The sequence below is a fragment of the Pseudophryne corroboree genome, chromosome 3 (genome assembly GCF_028390025.1).
Source record: "Pseudophryne corroboree isolate aPseCor3 chromosome 3, aPseCor3.hap2, whole genome shotgun sequence".
Classification (NCBI taxonomy): Eukaryota; Metazoa; Chordata; class Amphibia; order Anura; family Myobatrachidae; genus Pseudophryne; species Pseudophryne corroboree.
In genome coordinates, this window is record NC_086446.1 from 64172221 (window position 1) to 64194701 (window position 22481).

Consider the following 22481-nt stretch of genomic DNA (forward strand, 5'->3'; position numbering starts at 1 on the left):
TCTAGTGCCCAGTCTAAGAAACAGCAGGCCGGGGTTTGTAACTGGTGCCAGGGGGTCACATTAGGCCCCTACATCTAGTACCCAGTCTAGCAAACAACAGGCCTGAGCAGGAAATTGGTGCCAGGGGGTCACATGCGACCCTGATCTCTAGTGCCCAATCTAACAAACAAAAGGCCGGAGCCTGAAACTAGTGCCAGGGGGTCCCTTTTGACCTCTACGTATAGTGCCCAGTCTAACAAACAACATGCCTGAGTACGAAACTGGTGCCAGGGGGTCACCTGCGGCCCCTATATCTAGTGCCCAGTCTAAAAAAACACAGGCCGGAGCCAGAAACTGGTTCCAAGGGGTCACCTGTTACCCCTGCGTCTAAAGCCCAGCCTAACAAACAACAGCCGAAGACTGAAACTGGTGCCAGGGGGTCCCTTGTGGCCCCTACGTCTAGTGCCCAGTCTAACAAATAATAGGCAGAAGCCTGAAACTGGTGCCAGGGGGTCACCTGCGTCCCCTGTGTCTAGTGCCCAGTCTGACAAACAACAGGCCGGAGCCTGAAACTGGTGCCAAGGGGTCACTTGTTACCCCTGCGTCTAAAGCCCAGTCTCACAAACAACAGGCCGAAGACTGAAACTGGTGCCAGGGGGTCCCTTGTGGCCCCTACGTCTACTGCCCAGTCTAACAAATAATAGGCAGAAGCCTGAAACTGGTGCCAGGGGGTCACCTGCGACCCGTGTCTAGTGCCCAGTCTAAGAAACAACAGGCCAGAGCCCGAAACTGGTGCCAGGGGGTCCCTTGTGGCCCCTACATCTAGTGCCCAGTCTAACAAATAATAGGCCGGTACCTGAAACTGGTGCCAGGGGGTCCCTTGTTGCCCCTAAGTCTAGTGCTCAGTCTAACAAATAATAGGCCGGAGCCTGAAACTGGTGCCAGGGGGTCCCTTGTGGCCCCTACGTCTTGTGCCCAGTCTAACAAATAATAGGCCGGAGCCTGAAACTGGTGCAAGGGGGTTACCTGTGACCCCTCTGTCTAGTGCCCAGTCTAAGAAACAACAGGTCGGGCCCAAAACTGGTGCCAGGGGGTCACCTGTGACCTCTACGTCAAGTACCCAGTCTAAGAAACACCAGGCCGGTGTTTGTATCTATTGGCAGGGGGTCACCGTAGGCCCCTACACATAGTGCCCAGTCTAACAAACAACAAGCCTGAGCAGGAAATTGGTGCCAGGGGGTCACATACGACCCTGATCTCTAGTGCCAAATCTAACAAACAAAAGGCCGGAGCCTGAAACTGGTGCCAGGGGGTCCCTTTCGACCTCTACGTATAGTGCCCAGTCTAACTAACAACATGCCTGAGTACAAAACTGGTGCCAGGGGGTCACCTGCGACCCCTATGTCTGGTGCCCAGTCTAAAAACCAATAGGCTGGAGACCGAAACTGGTGCCAGGGGGTCCCTTGTGGCCCCTACGTCTAGTGCCCAGTCTAACAAATAATAGGGCGGAGCCTGAAACTGGTGCAAGGGGGTCACCTGTGACCCCTGTGTCTAGTGCCCAGTCTAACAAACAACAGTCCGGAGCCTGAAACTGGTGCCAGGGGGTCCTTTGTGGCCCCTACGTCTAGTGCCTAGTCTAACAAATAATAGGCCGGAGCCTGAAACTGGTGCAAGGGGGTCACCTGTGACCCCTGTGTCTAGTGCCCAGTCTAAGAAACAACAGGTCGGGCCCAAAACTGGTTCCAGGGGGTCACCTGCGACCCCTGCGTCTAGAGCCCAGTCTAACAAACAGCAGGCCGGAGTTTGGAACTGGTGCCAGGGGGTCACATTAGGCCCCTACATCTAGTACCCAGTCTAACAAACAACAGGCCTGAGCAGGAAATTGGTGCCAGGGGGTCACCTGCGGCCCCTATATCTAGTGCCCAGTCTAAGAAACAACAGGCTGGAGCCAGAAACTGGTTCTAAGGGGTCATCTGTTACCCCTGCGTGTAAAGCCCAGTCTAACAAACAACAGGCCGAAGATTGAAACTGGTGCCAGGGGGTCCCTTGTGGCCCCTACGTCTAGTGCCCAGTCTAACAAATAATAGGCAGGAGCATGAAACTGGTGCCAGGGGGTCACCTGCGACCCCTGTGTCTATTGCCCAGTCTAACAAACAACAGGCCAGAGCCTTAAACTGATGCCAGGAGGTCCAGTGCGACACCTACGTCCAGTGCCCAGTCTAAAAAACACCAGGCCGGAGCTCGAAACTGGTGCCAGGGGGTCCCTTTCGACCTCTACATATAGTGCCCAGTCTAACTAATCACATGCCTGAGTACGAAACTGCTGCCAGGGGGTCACCTGCGACCAGTGCCGGCGCTACCCGCTCAGCAAAGCAGGTAGGCGCCGGACTCATGAGGCGCTTTCCCTGCTCTGCTAGTACAACTTGCTGCTGGCCGCCGCAGCGCGCCTGTCACACTGATGTATGACAGCAGCAGCAGCGCCGGCAGCATAATCAGAAGCTGATCTGGTTGGTATCAGGGCCTTCCCCCCTTCCCTCTACTCCCGGCTCCTCCCCACACCTCCTGTCAAGATAGATAACACAGGCAGCAGCATAGCCCCCATCCCCTTCGACACAGCAGTCTTAAGTAGCTGCCCGCTCCCTCCCCTATCCCCCTTCTCTCCCCCCCGTGTCATTTCTGGGGCCAGGGCACTTTTATTTTTTAATTTGTCCTCATAGCAAAGCCGGGCATCCACCTCCCGACACTCTGCTGAGCCTGCTTCCTGATTAGGCAGGAACAGGAAGGTAGTGCACAACATGTGACTGCACTGGAGGATCGCTCAGACATGAGGAGCAGCAGCAGCCCAGAAGGTCCAGCAGCAGCAGGCATCCCATATCGAGGAGCAGTGTCTTCAGGTACATTCTGCAGCTGACACACGGGGGAGGGGTATAATAGTGTGTGCTGGGGGGGGGTTTGAGTATATTAGTGTGTGCTGGGGGGGGGGGGGGTTTGAGTATATTAGTGTGTGCTGGGGGGGGGGGGGGGGGGTTTGAGTATATTAGTGTGTGCTGGGAAGGGGTGGTGGTGAGTATATTAGAGTGTGCTGGGGATGGGGGTGAGTATATTAGTGTGTGCTGGGGAGGGGGGGTGAGTATATCAGTGTGTGCTGGGGAGGGGGTGAGTATATTAGAGTGTGCTGGGGAGGGGGGGTGAGTATATTAGTGTGTGCTGGGGAGGGGGGGTGAGTATATTAGTGTGTGCTGGGGGGGGGTGAGTATATTAGTGTGTGCTGGGGAGGGGGGGTGAGTATATTAGTGTGTGCTGGGGGGGTGAGTATATTAGTGTGTGCTGGGGGGGTGAGTATATTAGTGTGTGCTGGGGAGGGGGGGTGAGTATATTAGTGTGTGCTGGGGAGGGGGGGGGTGAGTACATTAGTGTGTGCTGGGGAGGGGGGGTGAGTATATCAGTGTGTGCTGGGGATGGGGGGTGAGTATATTAGTGTGTGCTGGGGAAGGGGGGTGAGTATATTAGTGTGTGCTGCTTATTTTAGTGTGTGCTCAGTGATCGTAAAATACGCGCTACAGCGCTCGTGGGACTCACTTTTTAAAAATGAGTGGGTCCTGCAGGAGGCGCTGTGAGTCAGAGACCTGTGTGCAACTGTGCATCTCAGCCACTACTGAAATGCTATTGGCTGGGGCGCACACAGGACTCTGACTCGCTGCGCGTCTTGCAGGACCTGCTCCTTCCTCAGTGGCCGTCTCCCCTGTCACTCACCGCTGGCAGCCATTCCCCATCTGAGACCTCTGTCTTTGCCCTGCCAGCAGGAGCCAGTGCTAAAGGCTTTTATACTACCTGTGGTGGTGCCGTGCTCTCCAGCCCAGGACCTTCTTTTGCTTTACTAACACTACAACAGCACCCCTAGACGGTGAGAGACCCTGCTTTTGGACTAAAGTATACCTGCACTGTTGCCACTTTACACATTGCCATGTGTGTTTTCATTTAGAATTGTATATGCAATATGTATTATTAAATGGGTTTTTCTCTATCGTCCTAGTGGATGCTGGGGTTCCTGAAAGGACCATGGGGAATAGCGGCTCCGCAGGAGACAGGGCACAAAAAGTAAAGCTTTAGGATCAGGTGGTGTGCACTGGCTCCTCCCCCTATGACCCTCCTCCAAGCCTCAGTTAGGTTTTTGTGCCCGGCCGAGAAGGGTGCAATCTAGGTGGCTCTCCTAAAGAGCTGCTTAGAAAAGTTTAGCTTAGGTTTTTTATTTTACAGTGAGTCCTGCTGGCAACAGGATCACTGCATCGAGGGACTTAGGGGAGAAGAAGTGAACTCACCTGCGTGCAGGATGGATTGGCTTCTTTGGCTACTGGACATTAGCTTCAGAGGGACGATCACAGGTACAGCCTGGATGGTCACCGGAGCCTCGCCGCCGGCCCCCTTGCAGATGCTGAAAAGAGAAGAAGGTCCAGAATCGGCGGCAGAAGACTCCTCAGTCTTCTTAAGGTAGCGCACAGCACTGCAGCTGTGCGCCATTGCTCTCAGCACACTTCACACGGCAGTCACTGAGGGTGCAGGGCGCTGGGGGGGGGCGCCCTGGGCAGCAATGAAAATCCTTTTTTTGGCAAAAAATACCTCACATATAGCCTCCGGGGCTATATGGAGATATTTAACCCCTGCCAGAATCCATTTTTAAGCGGGAGACGAGCCCGCCGAAAAGGGGGCGGGGCCTATCTCCTCAGCACACAGCGCCATTTCCTCACACAGTTCCGCTGGTCAGGAAGGCTCCCAGGCTCTCCCCTGCACTGCACTACAGAAACAGGGTTAAATCAAGAGAGGGGGGGCAAAATTTGGCGAAATTGTGATTTTATAAAAGCAGCTATAAGGGAGCACTTATTATAAGGCTATCCCTGTAAAATATAGCGCTTTGGTGTGTGCTGGCAAACTCTCCCTCTGTCTCCCCAAGGGGCTAGTGGGGTCCTGTCCTCTATCAGAGCATTCCCTGTGTGTGTGTGCTATATGTCGGTACGTGTGTGTCGACATGTATGAGGACGATGTTGGTGAGGAGGCGGAGCAAATTGCCTGTAATGGTGATGTCACTCTCTAGGGAGTCGACACCGGAATGGATGGCTTATTTATGGAATTACGTGATAATGTCAACACGCTGCAAGGTCGGTTGGCGACATGAGACGGCTGGCAAACAAATTAGTACCTGTCCAGGCGTCTCAAACACCGTCAGGGGCGTTAAAACGTCCTTTTACCTCAGTCGGTCGACAGACACAGACACGGACACTGATTTCAGTGTCGACGGTGAAGAAACAAACGTATTTCCCTTTAGGGCCACACGTTACATGTTAAGGGCAATGAAGGAGGTGTTACATATTTCAGATACTACAAGTACCACAAAAGAGGGTATTATGTGGGATGTGAAAAAACTACCTGTAGTTTTTCCTGAATCAGATAAATTAAAGGAAGTGTGTGATGATGCGTGGGTTCCCCCCGATAGAAAGTTATTGGCGGTATACCCTTTCCCGCCAGAAGTTAGGGCGCGTTGGGAAACACCCCTTGGGGTGGATAAGGCGCTCACACGCTTATCAAAACAAGTGGCGGTACCGTCTATAGATAGGGCCGTCCTCAAGGAGCCAGCTGACAGGAGGCTGGAAAATATCATAAAAAGTATATACACACATACTGGTGTTATACTGCGACCAGCGATCGCCTCAGCCTGGATGTGCAGAGCTGGGGTGGCTTGGTCGGATTCCCTGACTAAAAATATTGATACCCTTGACAGGGACAGTATTTTATTGACTATAGAGCATTTAAAGGATGCATTTCTATATATACGAGATGCACAGAGGGATATTTGCACTCTGGCATCAAGAGTAAGTGCGATGTCCATATCTGCCACAAGATGTTTATGGACACGACAGTGGTCAGGTGATGCAGATTCCAAACGGCACAAAGGTGTATTGCCGTATAAAGGAAGAGGAGTTATTTGGGGTCGGTCCATCGGACCTGGTGGCCACGGCAACTGCTGGAAAATCCACCGTTTTTACCCTAAGTCACATCTCTGCAGAAAAAGACACCGTCTTTTCAGCCTCAGTCCTTTCGTCCCTATAAGAGTCATATCTGCCCAGGGATAGAGGAAAGGGAAGAAGACTGCAGCAGGCAGCCCATTCCCAGGAACAGAAGCCTTCCACCGCTTCTGCCAAGCTCTCAGCATGACGCTGGGACCGTACAGGACCCCTGGATCCTACAAGTAGTATCCCAGGGGTACAGATTGGAATGTCGAGACGTTTCCCCCTCGCAGGCTCCTGAAGTCTGCTTTACCAAGGTCTCCCTCCGACAAGGAGGCAGTATGGGAAACAATTCACAAGCTGTATTCCCAGCAGGTGATAATCAAATTACCCCTCCTACAACAAGGAAAGGGGTATTATTCCACACTATATTGTGGTACTGAAGCCAGAAGGCTAGGTGAGACCTATTCTAAATCTAAAAAAATTTGAACACTTACAAAGGTTCAAATCAAGATGGAGTCACTCAGAGCAGTGATAACGAACCAGGAAGAAGGGGACTATATAGTGTCCCGGGACATCAGGGATGCTTACCTCCATGTCCCAAATTTGCCCTTCTCACTAAGGGTACTTCAGGTTCGTGGTACAGAACTGTCACTATCAGTTTCAGACGCTGCCGTTTGGATTGTCCACGGCACCCCGGGTCTTTACCAAGGTAATGGCCGAAATTATGATTCTTCTTCAAAGAAAAGGCGTCTTAATTATCCCTTACTTGGACGATCTCCTGATAAGGGCAAAGTCCAGGGAACAGTTGGAGGTCGGAGTAGCACTATCTCGGATACTGCTACAACAGCACGGGTGGATTCTAAATATTCCAAAATCGCAGCTGTTCCCGACGACACGTCTGCTGTGCCTAGGGATGATTCTGGACACAGTCCAGAAAAAGGTGTTTCTCCCGGAAGAGAAAGCCAGGGAGTTATCCGAGCTAGTCAGGAACCTCCTAAAACCAGGAAAAGAGGCTTCCTACGAAGCAATTCCATTCGGCAGATTTCACGCAAGAACTTTTCAGTGGGATCTGCTGGACAAATGGTCCGGATCACATCTTCAGATGCATCAGCGGATAACCCTATATCCAAGGACAAGGGTGTCTCTCCTGTGGTGGTTACAGAGTGCTCATCTTCTAGAGGGCCGCAGATTCGGCATTCAGGATTGGATGCTGGTGACCACGGAGGCCAGCCCGAGAGGCTGGGGAGCAGTCACACAAGGAAAAAATTTCCAGGGAGTGTGATCAAGTCTGGAGATTTTTCTCCACATAAATATACTGGAGCTAAGGGTAATTTTATAATGCTCTAAGCTTAGCAAGACCTCTGCTTCAAGGTCAGCCGGTATTGATCCAGTGGGAAAAACATCACGGCAGTCGCCCACGTAAACAGACAGGGCGGCACAAGAAGCAGGAGGGCAATGGCAAAAACTGCAAGGACTTTTCGCTGGGCGGAAAATCATGTGATAGCACTGTCAGCAGTGTTTCATTCCGGGAATGGAAACTGGGAAGCAGACTTCCTCAGCAGGCACGACCTCCACCCGGGAGAGTGGAAACTTCATCGGGAAGTTTTTCCACATGATTGTGAACCGTTGGGAAATACCAAAGGTGGACATGATGGCGTCCCATCTGAACAAAAAACGGGACAGGTATTGCGCCAGGTCAAGAGACCCTCAGGCAATAGCTGTGGACGTTCTGGTAACACCGTGGGTGTACCAGTCGGTGTATGTGTTCCCTCCTCTGCTTCTCATACCTAAGGTACTGAGAATTATAAGACGTAGAGGAGTAAGAACTATACTCATGGCTCCGGATTGGCCAAGAAGGACTTGGTACCCGGAACTTCAAGAGATGCTCACAGAGGACTTATGGCCTCTGCCGCTAAGAAGGGACTTGCTTCAGCAAGTACCATGTCTGTTCCAAGACTTACCGCAGCTGCGTTTGACGGCATGGCGGTGGAACGCCGGATCCTAAGGGAAAAAGGCATTCCGGAAGAGGTCATTCCTACCCTGGTCAAAGCCAGGAAGGAGGTGACCGCACAACATTATCACCACATGGGGCGAAAATATGTTGCGTGGTGTGAGGCCAGGAAGGCCCCACGAAGAAATTTCAACTCGGTCGATTCCTGCATTTCCTGCAAACAGGAGTGTCTATGGGCCTCAAATTGGGGTCCATTAAGGTTCAAATTTCGGCCCTGTCGATTTTCTTCCAGAAAGAATTGGCTTCAGTTCCTGAAGTCCAGAAGTTTGTCAAGGGAGTATTGCATATACAACCCCCTTTTGTGCCTCCAGTGGCACTGTGGGATCTCAACGTAGTTCTGGGATTCCTCAAATCACATTGGTTTAAAACCAGTCAAATCTGTGGATTTGAAGCATCTCACATGAAAAGTGACCATGCTCTTGGCCCTGGCCTGGGCCAGGCGAGTGTCAAATTGGTGGTTTTTTTCTCAAAAAAGCCCATATCTGTTTGTCCATTCGGACAGGGCAGAGCTGCGGACTCGTCCCCAGTTCTCTCCCTAAGGTGGTGTCAGTGTTTCACCTGAACCAGCTTATTGTGGTGCCTTGCGCCTACTAAGGACTTGGAGGACTCCAAGTTGCTAGATGTTGTCAGGGCCCTGAAAATATAGGTTCCAGGACGGCTGGAGTCAGGAAAACTGACTTGCTGTTATCCTGTATGCACCCAACAAACTGGGTGCTCTTGCTTCTAAGCAGACTATTGCTAGTTGGATGTGTAATACAATTCAGCTTGCACATTCTGTGGCAGGCCTGCCACAGCCAAAATATGTAAATGCCCATTCCACAAGGAAGGTGGGCTCATCTTGGGCGGCTGCCCGAGGGGTCTCGGCTTTACAACTTTGCCGAGCGGCTACTTAGTCAGGGGCAAACACGTTTGTAAAATCCTACAAATTTGATACCCTGGCTAAGGAGGACCTGGAGTTCTCTCATTCGGTGCTGCAGAGTCATCCGCACTCTCCCGCCCGTTTGGGAGCTTTGGTATAATCCCCATGGTCCTTTCAGGAACCCCAGCATCCACTAGGACGATAGAGAAAATAAGAATTTACTTACCGATAATTCTATTTCTCGGAGTCCGTAGTGGATGCTGGGCGCCCATCCCAAGTGCGGATTATCTGCAATACTTGTACATAGTTACAAAAATCGGGTTATTATTGTTGTGAGCCATCTTTTCAGAGGCTCCGCTGTTATCATACTGTTAACTGGGTTCAGATCACAGGTTGTACAGTGTGATTGGTGTGGCTGGTATGAGTCTTACCCGGGATTCAAAATCCTTCCTTATTGTGTACGCTCGTCCGGGCACAGTATCCTAACTGAGGCTTGGAGGAGGGTCATAGGGGGAGGAGCCAGTGCACACCACCTGATCCTAAAGCTTTACTTTTTGTGCCCTGTCTCCTGCGGAGCCGCTATTCCCCATGGTCCTTTCAGGAACCCCAGCATCCACTACGGACTCCGAGAAATAGAATTATCGGTAAGTAAATTCTTATATTTTTTTTTTATGCCTATACTCTCCTCATACATTAAGGACAGTAATTTGGGGCTATTACATTTTTTTGGGGGGTGTAAGTGCCAACACACTTACACGGCATGAAAAAATAATTTTGGTATCAGGCCTTAGTATGTAATGCCGGCGCACAGGATCTAAAGTATACCTCTCCCTGCCGCTACCCTTTCCCCATCCACTCTAGCGAGCGATCAACTCGGAATGAGGGCCATTGTAAAGAGACATGTCAAAAATACGTACTGATGTGTCCCTTTTCAGTTTAAAGACTAATTGCGGCTAACACAACTCGTTATTCGCAATAAGCATGCCCGTGGTGTGCATGTATCCGTGATCCATAGGATCATATGGTGTGTACGCTCTCGCAAACAGGACGCAGCTTACGATGCGGCTGCTAGCAGGTAAGATAAGATTGGCCACATCTGTATTTTTAGGAGGGCGCAAAATTTATAGTTTGCAGGAGGGCGCCGAACACCTTAGCACCGGCCCTGCCTGCGACCCCGAGGTCTAGTGCCCAGTCTATAATACAAAAGGCTGGAGACCGAAACTGGTGCCAGGGGGTCCCTTGTGGCCCCTACATCTAGTGCCCAGTCTAACAAATAATAGGCCGGAGACTGAAACTGGTGCCAGGGGGTCCCTTGTGGCCCCTACGTCTAGTGCCCAGTCTAACAAATAATAGGCCGGAGCCTGAAACTGGTGCAAGGGGGTCACCTGTGACCCCTGTGTCTAGAGCCCAGTCTAACAAACAACAGGCCGGAGCCTGAAACTGGTGCCAGGAGGTCCCTTGCGACCACTACATCCAGTGCCCAGTCTAAGAAACAGCAGGCCGGGGTTTGGAACTGGTGCCAGGGGGGTCACCTTAGGCCCCTACATCTAGAGCCCAGTCTAACAAACAACAGGCCTGAGCAGGAAATTGGTGCCAGGGGGTCACATGCGACCCTGATCTCTAGTGCCCAATCTAACAAACAAAAGGCCGGAGCCTGGAACTGGTGCCAGGGGGTCCCTTTCGACCTCTACATATAGTGCCCAGATTAACTAACAACATGCCTGAGTACGAAACTGGTGCCAGGGGGTCACCTGCGACCCCTATGTCTAGTGCCCAGTCTAACAAACAACAGGCCGGAGCCTGAAACTGGTGCCAGGGGGTCCCTTGTGGCCCCTACGTCTAGTGCCCAGTCTAACAAATAATAGGCAGAAGCCTGAAACTGGTGCCAGGGGGTCACCTGCGACCCCTGTGTCTAGTGCCCAGTCTAAGAAACAACAGGCCAGAGCCCGAAACTGGTGCCAGGGGGTCCCTTGTGGCCTCTACATCTAGTGCCCAGTCTAACAAATAATAGGCCGGAACCTGAAATTGGTGCCAGGGGGTCCCTTGTTGCCCCTACGTCTAGTGCCCAGTCTAACAAATAATAGGCCGGAGCCTGAAACTGGTGCAAGGGGGTCACCTGTGACCCCTGTGTCTAGTGCCCAGTCTAAGAAACAACAGGTCGGGCCCAAAACTGGTGCCAGGGGGTCACCTGTGACCTCTGCGTCTAGAGCCCAGTCTAACAAACAACAGGCCGGTGCCTGAAACTGGTGCCAGGAGGTCCCTTGCGACCCCTACGTCAAGTACCCAGTCTAAGAAACACCAGGCCGGTGTTTGTATCTATTGGCAGGGGGTCACCGTAGGCCCCTACACATAGTGCCCAGTCTAACAAACAACAGGCCTGAGCAGGAAATTGGTGCCAGGGGGTCACATACGACCCTGATCTCTAGTGCCAAATCGAACAAACAAAAGGCCGGAGCCTGAAACTGGTGCCAGGGGGTCCCTTTCGACCTCTACGTATATTGCCCAGTCTAACTAACAACATGCCTGAGTACGAAACTGCTGCCAGGGGGTCACCTGCGACCACTATGTCTGGTGCCCAGTCTAAAAAACAATAGGCTGGAGATCGAAACTGGTGCCAGGGGGTCCCTTGTGGCCCCTACATCTAGTGCCCAGTCTAACAAATAATAGGCCGGAGCCTGAAACTGGTGCAAGGGGGTCACCTGTGACCCCTGTGTCTAGTGCCTTGTCTAACAAACAACAGTCCGGAGCCTGAAACTGGTGCCAGAGGGTCCTTTGTGGCCCCTACGTCTAGTGCCCAGTCTAACAAATAATAGGCCGGAGCCTGAAACTGGTGCCAGGGGGTCACCTGTGACCCCTGTGTCTAGAGCCCAGTCTAACAAACAACAGGCCGGAGCCTCAAACTGGTGCCAGGAGGTCCCTTGCGACCCCTATGTCTAGTGCCCAGTCTAAGAAACAGCAGGCCGGGGTTTGGAACTGGTGCCAGGGGGTCACCTGCGGCCCCTACACATAGTGCCCAGTCTAACAAACAACAGGCCTGAGCAGGAAATTGGTTCAAGGGGGTCACCTGCGATCCTGATGTCTAGTGCCCAATCTAGCAAACAAAAGGACGGAGGCTGAAACTGGTGCCAGGGGGTCCCTTTCGACCTCTACATATAGTGCCCAGTCTAACTAATCACATGCCTGAGTACGAAACTGCTTCCAAGGGGTCACCTGCGACCCCGAGGTCTAGTGCCCAGTCTATAAAACAAAAGGTTGGAGACCGAAACTGGTGCCAGGGGGTCCCTTGTGGCCCCTACATCTAGTGCCCAGTCTAACAAATAATAGGCCGGAGCCTGAAACTGGTGCCAGGGGGTCCCTTGTGGCCCCTACGTCTAGTGCCCAGTCTAACAAATAATAGGCCGGAGCCTGAAACTGGTGCAAGGGGGTCACCTGTGACCCCTGTGTCTAGAGCCCAGTCTAAGAAACAACAGGTCGGGCCCAAAACTGGTGCCAGGGGGTCACCTGTGACCTCTACGTCTAGAGCCCAGTCTAACAAACAACAGGCCGGAGCCTGAAACTGGTGCCAGGCGGTCCCTTGCGACCCCTACATAAAAGTTCCCAGTCTAAGAAACACCAGGACGGGGTTTGTATCTATTAGTTGGGGGTCACCGTAGGCCCCTACACATTGTGCCCAGTCTAACAAACAACAGGCCTAAGCAGAAAATTGGTGCCAGGGGGTCACATGCGACCCTGATCTCTTGTGCCCAATCTAACAAACAAAAGGCCGGAGCCTTAAACTGGTGCCAGGGGGTCGCTTTCGACCTCTACGTATAGTGCCCAGTCTAACTACCAACATGCCTGAGTACGAAACTGGTGCCAGGGGGTCACCTGCGACCCCTATGTCTAGTGCCCAGTCTAAAAAACAAAAGGCTGGAGAATGAAACTGGTGCCAGGGGGTCCCTTGTAGCCCCTACGTCTAGTGCCCAGTCTAACAAATAATAGGCCGGAGCCTGAAACTGGTGCAAGGGGGTCACCTGTGACCCCTGTGTCTAGTGCCTAGTCTAAGAAAGAACAGGCAGGAGCCCGAAACTGGTTCCAGGGGGTCCCTTTCGACCTCTACGTATAGTGCCCAGTCTAACTAATCACATGCCTGAGTACAAACTGGTGCCAGGGGGTCACCTGCGACCCCTATGTCTAATGCCCAGTCTAAAAAACAAAAGGCTGAAGACCGAAACAGGTACCAGGTGGTCCCTTGTGGCCCCTACAACTAGTGCCCAGTCTAACAAACAACAGGCCGGAGCCGGAAACTGGTTCAAAGGGGTCACCTGTTAACCCTGTGTCTAAAGCCCAGTCTAACAAACAACAGGCCGGAGCCTGAAACTGGTGCCAGGGGGTCTTTTGTGGCCCTACGTCTAGTGCCCAGTCTAACAAATAATAGGCCGGAGCCTGAAACTGGTGCCAGGGGGTCACCTCTGACTGCTGTGTCTAGTGCCCAGTCTAAGAAACAACAGGTCGGGCCCATAACTGGTGCCAGGGGGTCACCTGCAACCCCTGCGTCTAGAGCCCAGACTAAAACAACAGGCTGGAGCCTGAAACTGGTGACAGGAGGTCCCTTGCGACCCCTATGTCTAGTGCCCAGTCTAAGAAACACCAGGCCAGGGTTTGGAACTGGTGCCATGGGGTCACATTAGACCCCTACATCTAGTGCCCAGTCTAACAAACAACAGGCCTGAGCAGGAAATTGGTGCCAGGGGGTCCCCTTCGACCTCTACGTATAGTGCCCAGTCTAACTAACAACATTCCTGAGTATGAAACTGGTGCCAGGGGGTCACCTGCGACCCCTATGTCTAGGGCCCAGTCTAAAAAACAAAAGGCTGGAGACCGAAACTGGTGCCAGGGGGTCCCTTGTGGCCCCTACAACTAGTGCCCAGTCTATCAAACAACAGGCCGGATCCTGAAACTGGTTCCAAGGTGTCACTTGTTACCCTGTGTCTAATGCCCAGTCTGAAAAACAAAAGGCCGGAGGCCGAAACTGGTGCCAGGGGGTCCCTTGTGGCCCCTACAACTAGTGCACAGTCTCACAAACAACAGGCCGGAGCCCAAAACTGGTTCCAAGGGGCCCTTGTGGCCCCTACGTCTAGTGCCCAGTCTAACAAATAATAGGCTGGAGCCTGAAACTGGTGCCAGGGGGTCACCTGCGACCCCTGCGTCTAGAGCCCAGTCTAACAAACAACAGGCCGGAGCCTGAAACTGGTGCCAGGAGGTCCCTTGCGACCCCTACGTCTAGTGCCCAGTCTAAGAAACAGCAGGCCGGGGTTTGTAACTGGTGCCAGGGGGTCACATTAGGCCCCTACATCTAGTACCCAGTCTAACAAACAACAGGCCTGAGCAGGAAATTGGTGCCAGGGGGTCACATGCGACCCTGATCTCTAGTGCCCAATCTAACAAACAAAAGGCCGGAGCCTGAAACTAGTGCCAGGGGGTCCCTTTCGTCCTCTACGTATAGTGCCCAGTCTAACTAACAACATGCCTGAGTACGAAACTGGTGCCAGGGGGTCACCTGCGTCCCCTATATCTAGTGCCCAGTCTAACAAACAACAGGCCGGAGCCAGAAACTGGTTCCAAGGGGTCACCTGTTACCCCTGCGTTTAAAGCCCAGTCTAACAAACAACAGCCGAAGACTTAAACTGGTGCCAGGGGGTCCCTTGTGGTCCCTACGTCTAGTGCCCAGTCTAACAAATAATAGGCAGAAGCCTGAAACTGGTGCCAGGGGGTCACCTGCGTCCCCTGTGTCTAGTGCCCAGTCTGACAAACAACAGGCCGGAGCCCGAAACTGGTGCCAGGGGGTCCCTTGTGGCCCCTACAACTAGTGCCCAGTCTAACAAACAACAGGCCAGAGCCTCAAACTGGTGCCAGGAGGTCCAGTGCGACACCTACGTCCAGTGCCCAGTCTAAAAAACACCAGGCCGGAGCTCGGAACTGGTGCCAGGGGGTCACCTGCGTCCCCTACATCTAGTGCCCAGTCTAACAAACAACAGGCCTGAGCAGGAAATTGGTTCAAGGGGGTCACCTGCGACCCTGATGTCTAGTGCCCAATCTAACAAACAAAAGGACGGAGGCTGAAACTGGTGCCAGGGGGTCCCTTTCGACCTCTACATATAGTGCCCAGTCTAACTAATCACATGCCTGAGTACGAAACTGCTTCCAGGGGGTCACCTGCGACTCCGAGGTCTAGTGCCCAGTCTATAAAACAAAAGGTTAGAGACCGAAACTGGTGCCAGGGGGACCCTTGTGGCCCCTACATCTAGTGCCCAGTCTAACAAATAATAGGCCGGAGCCTGAAACTGGTGCCAGGGGGTCACCTGTGACCCCTGTATCTAGTGCCCAGTCTAAGAAACAACAGGTCGGGCCCAAAACTGGTGCCAGGGGGTCACCTGCGACCCCTGCGTCTAGAGCCCAGTCTAACAAACAACAGGCCGGAGCCTGAAACTGGTGCCAGGAGGTCCCTTGCGACCCCTACGTCTAGTGCCCAGTCTAAGAAACAGCAGGCCGGGGTTTGTAACTGGTGCCAGGGGGTCACATTAGGCCCCTACATCTAGTACCCAGTCTAACAAACAACAGGCCTGAGCAGGAAATTGGTGCCAGGGGGTCACATGCGACCCTGATCTCTAGTGCCCAATCTAACAAACAAAAGGCCGGAGCCTGAAACTAGTGCCAGGGGGTCCCTTTCGACCTCTACGTATAGTGCCCAGTCTAACTAACAACATGCCTGAGTACGAAACTGGTGCCAGGGGGTCACCTGCGGCCCCTATATCTAGTGCCCAGTCTAAAAAACAACAGGCCGGTGCCAGAAACTGGTTCCAAGGGGTCACCTGTTACCCCTGCGTCTAAAGCCCAGTCTAACAAACAACAGCTGAAGACTGAAACTGGTGCCAGGGGGTCCCTTGTGGCCCCTACGTCTAGTGCCCAGTCTAACAAATAATACGCAGAAGCCTGAAACTGGTGCCAGGGGGTCACCTGCGTCCCCTGTGTCTAGTGCCCAGTCTGACAAACAACAGGCCGGAGCCCGAAACTGGTGCCAGGGGGTCCCTTGTGGCCCCTACAACTAGTGCCCAGTCTAACAAACAACAGGCCAGAGCCTGAAACTGGTGCCAGGAGGTCCAGTGCGACACCTACGTCCAGTGCCTAGTCTAAAAAACACCAGGCCGGAGCTCGGAACTGGTGCCAGGGTGTCACCTGCGGCCCCTACATCTAGTGCCCAGTCTAACAAACAACAGGCCTGAGCAGGAAATTGGTTCAAGTGGGTCACCTGCGACCCTGATGTCTAGTGCCCAATCTAACAAACAAAAGGACGGAGGCTGAAACTGGTGCCAGGGGGTCCCTTTCGACCTCTACGTATAGTGCCCAGTCTAACTAATCACATGCCTGAGTACGAAACTGCTTCCAGGGGGTCACCTGCGACCCCGAGGTCTAGTGCCCAGTCTATAAAACAAAAGGTTGGAGACCAAAACTGGTGCCAGGGGGTCCCTTGTGGCCCCTACATCTAGTGCCCAGTCTAACAAATAATAGGCCGGAGCCTGAAACTGGTGCCAGGGTGTCCCTTGTGGCCCCTACGTCTAGTGCCCAGTCTAACAAATAATAGGCCGGAGTCTGAAACTGGTGCCAGGGGGTCACCTGTGACCCCTGTGTCTAGAGCCCAGTCTAAGAAACAACAGGTCGGGCCCAAAACTGGTGCCAGGGGGTCACCTGTGACCTCTGCGTCTAGAGCCCAGTCTAACAAACAACAGGACGGAGCCTGAAACTGGTGCCAGGCGGTCCCTTGCGACACCTACATAAATGTTCCCAGTCTAAGAAACACCAGGACGGGGTTTGTATCTATTAGTAGGGGGTCACCGTAGGCCCCTACACATAGTGCCCAGTCTAACAAACAACAGGCCTAAGCAGAAAATTGGTGCCAGGGGGTCACATGCGACCCTGATCTCTTGTGCCCAATCTAACAAACAAAAGGCCGGAGCCTGAAACTGGTGCCAGGGGGTCGCTTTCGACCTCTACGTATAGTGCCCAGTCTAACTACCAACATGCCTGAGTACGAAACTGGTGCCAGGGGGTCACCTGCGACCCCTATGTCTAGTGCCCAGTCTAACAAATAATAGGCCGGAGCCTGAAACTGGTGCAAGGGGGTCACCTGTGACCCCTGTGTCTAGTGCCTAGTCTAAGAAAGAACAGGCCGGAGCCCGAAACTGGTTCCAGGGGGTTCCTTTCGACCTCTACGTATAGTGCCCAGTCTAACTAATCACATGCCTGAGTACAAAATTGGTGCCAGGGGGTCACCTGCGACCCCTATGTCTAATGCCCAGTCTAAAAAACAAAAGGCTGGAGACCGAAACAGGTGCCAGGTGGTCCCTTGTGGCCCCTACAACTAGTGCCCAGTCTAACAAACAACAGGCCGGAGCCGGAAACTGGTTCAAAGGGGTCACCTGTTAACCCTGTGTCTAAAGCCCAGTCTAACAAACAACAGGCCGGAGCCTGAAACTGGTGCCAGGGGGTCTTTTGTGGCCTCTACGTCTAGTGCCCAGTCTAACAAATAATAGGCCGGAGCCTGAAACTGGTGCCAGGGGGTCACCTGTGACTGCTGTGTCTAGTGCCCAGTCTAAGAAACAACAGGTCGGGCCCATAACTGGTGCCAGGGGGTCACCTGCGACCCCTGCGTCTAGAGCCCAGACTAACAAACAACAGGCTGGAGCCTGAAACTGGTGACAGGAGGTCCCTTGCGACCCCTATGTCTAGTGCCCAGTCTAAGAAACACCAGGCCAGGGTTTGGAACTGGTGCCATGGGGTCACATTAGACCCCTACATCTACTGCCCAGTCTAACAAACAACAGGCCTGAGCAGGAAATTGGTGCCAGGGGGTCCCTTTCGACCTCTACGTATAGTGCCCAATCTAACTAACAACATTCCTGAGTATGAAACTGGTGCCAGGGGGTCACCTGCGACCCCTATGTCTAGGGCCTAGTCTAAAAAACAAAAGGCTGGAGACCGAAACTGGTGCCAGGGGGTCCCTTGTGGCCCCTACAAGTAGTTCCCAGTCTAACAAATAATAGGCCGGAACCTGAAACTGGTGCCAGGGGGTCCTTTGTGGCCCCTACGTCTAGTGCCCAGTCTAACAAATAATAGGCCGGAGCCTGAAACTGGTGCAAGGAGGTCACCTGTGACCCCTGTGTCTAGTGCCTAGTCTAAGAAAGAACAGGCCGGAGCCCGAAACTGATTCCAGGGGGTTCCTTTCGACCTCTACGTATAGTGCCCAGTCTAACTAATCACATGCCTGAGTACAAAACTGGTGCCAGGGGGTCACCTGCGACCCCTATGTCTAATGCCCAGTCTAAAAAACAAAAGGCTGGAGACCGAAACAGGTGCCAGGTGGTCCCTTGTGGCCCCTACAACTAGTGCCCAGTCTAACAAAGAACAGGCCAGAGCCTGAAACTGGTTCAAAGGGGTCACCTGTTACCCCTGTGTCTAAAGCCCAGTCTAACAAACAACAGGCCGGAGCCTGAAACTGGTGCCAGGGGGTCCTTTGTGGCCCCTATGTCTAGTGCCCAGTCTAACAAATAACAAGCCGGAGCCTAAAACTGGTGCCAGGGGGTCACCTGTGACCCCTGTGTCTAGTGCCCAGTCTAAGAAACAACACGGGCCCAAAACTGGTGCCAGGGGGTCACCTGCGACCCCTGCGTCTAGAGCCCAGTCTAACAAACAAAAGGCCGGAGCCTGAAACTGGTGCCAGGGGGTCCATTTCGACCTCTGCTTATAGTGCCCAGTCTAACTAACAACATGCCTGAGTACGAAACTGGTGCCAGGGGGTCACCTGCGGCCCCTATATCTAGTGCCCAGTCTAACAAACAACAGGCCGGAGCCTGAAACTGGTTCCAAGGGGTCACCTGTTACCCCTGCGTCTAAAGCCCAGTCTAACAAACAACAGGCCGAAGACTGAAACTGGTGCCAGGGGGTCCCTTGTGGCCCCTACGTCTAGTGCCCAGTCGATCAAATAATAGGCAGGAGCCTGAAACTGGTGCCAGGGGGTCACCTGCGACCCCTGTGTCTAATGCTCAGTCTAAGAAACAACAGGCCGGAGCCCGAAACTGGTGCCAGGGGGTCCCTTGTGGCCCCTACAACTAGTGCCCAGTCTAACAAACAACAGGCCAGAGCCTGAAACTGGTGCCAGGAGGTCCAGTGCGACACCTACGTCCAGTGCCCAGTCTAAAAAACACCAGGCCGGAGCTCGGAACTGGTGCCAGGGGGTCACCTGCGGCCCTTACATCTAGTGCCCAGTCTAACAAACAACAGGCCTGAGCAGGAAATTGGTTCCAGGGGGTCACCTGCGACCCTGATGTCTAGTGTCCAATCTAACAAACAAAAGGACGGAGGCTGAAACTGGTGCCAGGGGGTCCCTTTCGATCTCTTCGTATAGTGCCCAGTCTAACTAATCACATGCCTGAGTACGAAACTGCTGCCAGGGGGTCCCTTGTGGCCCCTACATCTAGTGCCCAGTCTAACAAATAATAAGCCGGAGCCTGAAACTGGTGCCAGGGGGTCCCTTGTGGCCCCTACGTCTAGTGCCCAGTCTAACAAATAATAGGCCGAAGCCTGAAACTGGTGCAAGGGGGTCACCTGTGACCCCTGTGTCTAGTGCCTAGTCTAAGAAAGAACAGGCCGGAGCCCGAAACTGGTTCCAGGGGGTCCCTTTCGACCTCTACGTATAGTGCCCAGTCTAACTAATCACATGCCTGAGTACGAAACTGGTGCCAGGGGTCACCTGCAACCCCTATGTCTAATGCCCAGTCTAAAAAACAAAAGGCTGGAGACCGAAACAGGTGCCAGGTGGTCCCTTGTGGCCCCTACAACTAGTGCCCAGTCTAACAAACAACAGGCCGGAGCCGGAAACTGGTTTAAAGGGGTCACCTGTTACCCCTGTGTCTAAAGCCCAGTCTAACAAACAACAGGCCGGAGCCTGAAACTGGTGCCAGGGGGTCCTTTGTGGCCCCTACGTCTAGTGCCCAGTCTAACAAATAATAGGCCTGAGCCTGAAACTGGTGCCAGGGGGTCACCTGTGACTGCTGTGTCTAGTGCCCAGTTTAAGAAACAACAGGTCGGGCCCAAAACTGGTGCCAGGGGGTCACCTGCGACCCCTGCGTCTAGAGCCCAGTCTAACAAACAACAGGCCGGAGACTGAAACTGGTGCCAGGAGGTCCCTTGCGACCCCTACGTCCAGTGCCCAGTCTAAGAAACAGCAGGCCGGGATTTGGAACTGGTGCCATTTGGTCCTTTGTGGCCCCTACAACAAATAATAGGCCGGAGCCTGAAACTAGTGCCAGGAGGTCACCTGTGGCTCTTACGTCTAGTGCCCAGTCTAACAAATAATAGGCCGGAGCCTGAAACTGGTGCCAGGGGGTCACCTGTGACCCCTGTGTTTAGTGCCCAGTCTGAGAAACAACAGGTTGGGCCCCAAACTGGTGCCAGGGGGTCACCTGCGACCCCTGCGTCTAGAGCCCAGTCTGACAAACAACAGGCCGGAGCCTGAAACTGGTGCCAGGAGGTCCCTTGCGACCCCTGTGTCTAAAGCCCAGTCTAACAAACAACAGGCCGGAGCCTGAAACTGGTGCCAGGGGGTCCCTTGCGACGCCTTCATCTAGTGCCCAGTCTAACAAACAACAGGCCTGAGCAGGAAATTGGTGCCAGTGGGACACCTGCGACCCTGATCTGTAGTGCCCAATCTAACAAACAAAAGGCGTAGCTTGAAACTGGTGCCAGGGGGTCGCTTTCGACGTCTACGTATAGTGCCCAGTCTAACTAGTTACATGCCTGAGTACGAAACTGGTGCCAGGGGGTCACCTGTGACCCCTATGTCTAATGCCCAGTTTAAAAACTAAAAGGCCGGAGCCTGAAACTGGTTCCAGGGGGTCACCTGCGACCCCTGCGTCTAGAGCTTAATCTAACAAATAATAGGCCGGAGCCTGAAACTGGTGCCAGGATGTCCCTTGCGACTAGGGATGTGCACTTGAAATTTTTCGGGTTTTGTGTTTTGGTTTTGGGTTCGGTTCCGCGGCCGTGTTTTGGGTTCGAACGCGTTTTGGCAAAACCTCACCGAATTTTTTTTGTCGGATTCGGGTGTGTTTTGGATTCGGGTGGTTTTTTTTAAAAAACCCTAAAAAACAGCTTAAATCATAGAATTTGGGGGTCATTTTGATCCCAAAGTATTATTAACCTCAATAACCATAATTTCCACTCATTTTCAGTCTATTCTGAACACCTCACACCTCACAATATTATTTTTAGTCCTAAAATTTGCACCGAGGTCGCTGGATGACTAAGCTCAGCGACCCAAGTTGCCGACACAAACACCTGGCCCATCTAGGAGTGGCACTGCAGTGTCACGCAGGATGGCCCTTCCAAAAAACACTCCCCAAACAGCACATGACGCAAAGAAAAAAAGAGGCGCAATGAGGTAGCTGTGTGAGTAAGATAAGCGACCCAAGTGGCCGACACAAACACCTGGCCCATCTAGGAGTGGCACTGCAGTGTCACGCAGGATGGCCCTTCCAAAAAAACACTCCCCAAACAGCACATGATGCAAAGAAAAAAAGAGGCGCAATGAGGTAGCTGTGTGACTAAGATAAGCGACCCTAGTGGCCGACACAAACACCTGGCCCATCTAGGAGTGGCACTGCAGTGTTACGCAGGCTGGCCCTTCAAAAAACTACTCCCCAAACCGCACATGACGCAAAGAAAATAAGAGGCGCAATAAGGTAGCTGTGTGACTAAGATAAGCGACCCTAGTGGCCGACACAAACACCTGGCCCATCTAGGAGTGGCACTGCAGTGTCACGCAGGCTGGCCCTTCAAAAAAACACTCCCCAAACAGCACATGACGCAAAGAAGAAAAAAAGAAAAAAGAGGTGCAAGATGGAATTGTCCTTGGGCCCTCCCACCCACCCTTATGTTGTATAAACAGGACATGCACACTTTAACCAACCCATCATTTCAGTGACAGGGTCTGCCACACGACTGTGGGGTATATTTACTAAGCTCCCGATTTTGACCGTGATTGCGTTTTTTCTTCTAAGTGGCATCTCGGTCATTTACTAAACAGTATTCACGGCAGTGATGAGGGCATTCGTATTTTTTTCATAGTCCAAGTGCAAAATTACGAATGAATACACCATCGGTCAAATTACGCCTGTTTAGATGTGAATCTCGGTCATTTACTAACCATTCGTAATTGTATTTGCTGCCGCGAAAGTGCCTTCGCGGCCGCGAAAAATTACGATTCGCATTTTTTTCCTAAAAAAAAACGCGCCAGCCTTTTGAAACCGCGTTTACATGTGTACTTAATTATCCATTACTCACACCTGATTTTTTGGGCCTATAAAAGTGTTTCAGGCACATTCTGAACTTCTCTCACTCTGAAATGGCTGCTGTGGTGTGTGGCAATGGTTTTTTGTTGGCTGTGGGATACGTTAGACTGCTCCATGAGGCTTCCAGGAATCAGGACCAGGTAAGTGAACATGGCCAACAGGTTGTCCAGGTACCGCGGAGGCTGCGCCAGCCTCGTTTTTTTAGAGGGCGTTTAAACTTAAATGCATTGTCCGATGATAGGGTC